Consider the following 2,193-nt stretch of genomic DNA (forward strand, 5'->3'; position numbering starts at 1 on the left):
ATGGTTCAAATCAGTAGATCTAAACCCAGAAGCACTCAAACTCAGAAGCAGCTAAAGCCCCCCTCCCCCCACTACCGTAGGCGTCACAAAAGAAGCCTGGCTGTAACCTTGAGCCTCTGTGTGGGTTGTTGCTCACACAGCCAACCCACTGTCACCTTGACAGCCGACTTCATCCAGATCTCAGCTTTCGCTTTAATCTGAGTAAAGTCCCTGTTACTTTTGCAGTTGGGAGTGAAACTTGATTTCAGTTCCTTGAATAAAAGGCCAAGAACCTAGAAAACCCTGACCAGCCCCGCCCACCAGCAGTGAACTTTTCTTCTTCCTCTGTTGCCCCCGGGCCCTGTCCCTGTGTTCCTTAAACTCCCTTGTGTGCTTGGGTGGGCTCCTGCGGTGGGTGTTCAGCTCCTCCAGGCTGCCCTGGGGTCCTTGCCTTACACTAAGAGTAATTGCATGAAATAATGCCCCTGCTCTCTCACCACACACATAACCTCGGGTCCTGCATTAGGTCACTCTGGGCCCTGCCAGCCATTGCAGAGGAGGAAACAGGCCCCGAAAACCTAGGAGTCATTGCTCTGATAGTTAAAGCAACCTGACCCCTCCCACCCTTCCTCCCTCTTGCCCCTTCTGCCCCTCCCACTCCTCTTTCCCTCTTATACCCTTCCCACCTCCTCCCATCCTCTCCCATCCCTCCTGCCCCTCCCCTCTCTCTGTTCTCCTTGCCCACAGAATCCCGCTTGGGTCAGGACAGCAGTGTTCTTAGCATTGACAAAGAACTTGTTTTCAGGAAGAGGGCAGGCTGGAGAGATCCTCGGCAGTTAAGGGTGCTTGTTCTCTCAGAGCACCCAAGGTTTGTTCCAAACTTCCGCTCCAGGAGGACCCGATGCCCTCTTTTGGCTTCTGTAGGCACATGCAACTGTGCGCATACATATATAGATACATACATATACATGCACACACACAGCGTTAAAAATAAAACAAAATCTTTAAAGTAAATATACTTGTTTCCTCAGCCTTTGGGGCTTCAAGGCCACGCCGTTCTCACCAACCACACACAAGGAGGGTCAGTCAGAGACTCAGTTTCTTGGGAGAAAAATATCACACATGGTCTCCACTGTCCTCTGCTCTGAATACTGATGAGATATCTGGAGCAGCTACTGTCATCTTGGGAGCTTGCAGCCACAGCATCAAGAGCAACAGCTTAAGAGATAAACTGGGTCTGGTACTGTCAGCCTGCAGTAGCCTTGTTTCCGGGATGAAGGATGGGGGAACCAGTTACTTGCTTTTAGCACACTTGGCCAGACTTTCTGCTGATGCTCTGTCAGTACCTAAAGCCCTAGACTCTGAGCACGGGCCGCTGAAGATCAGACGCTTCCTGAGCAGAGGATGGCAAACTGTGAGATGCTTTGAAAACACTAGATGTTTTGAAACAGGAGGAAGTGCTCCTTGGGGTAGGCTCAGGAGTGAGGCTTGCTCCACAGCAGCCTCTCAGCATGCACTTGGTACCACTTCTTGTCTGTGACATCATGGCTGGGGAGTGAGGTGAGCGCCTATTGGACCAGACCTCCTCCTCCGGAGCTCTCTGCCTCTACACCTGGCTGCTTCCTGCTCCTTCTTCCAAAGCAGGGTCCTCTTAGCCCCATCATCTCCCGTCAACACTCACTAGTCAATCCTGGATGACTGTCATCCTAGGATCCCCTATTTGGAGCCCCCGACTTCACTGCCTCCCTGTGCTGGGCCTTGCCCCTTCTCCCTGGTCAGCAGCAACATCTTTCTTAGGTTGCCTCCTGCTTTCCCTCTCTCAGTCCCCACTCCTAGCGCACTGGGCAATCTGGGAAGGGTCTTGTTCCCTGAAGCCTGGACTCATCTGTTTGGCTGTCATGGAATCTGGGTGCTGCACCATGCCCTTAAGAGCTCACAGGCTATCTAGGAGGTTCCCATGTCTTCAGAGAGTAGGGAAGTGGCCCCTCTGAGATGATGTCCCCTGTGCTTTCCGTCCCATATGTCCTGTCAACACAGACACTCAGTACCTGATTCAGATTCTCACCCAGAACTATGATGTCATTCCGTTTGGTTTATTTTTATCTTTATTTATTTTCAAGACAAGGTTTCTTTTTATAGGCCTGGCTGTGGAACTCACACTGTAGATCAGGGTGGCCTTGAACTCGCAGAGATATGCTTACCTCTGCCTCCTGA

This window comes from Micromys minutus (assembly GCF_963924665.1).
Source record: "Micromys minutus genome assembly, chromosome: 27".
Taxonomy (NCBI): domain Eukaryota; kingdom Metazoa; phylum Chordata; class Mammalia; order Rodentia; family Muridae; genus Micromys; species Micromys minutus.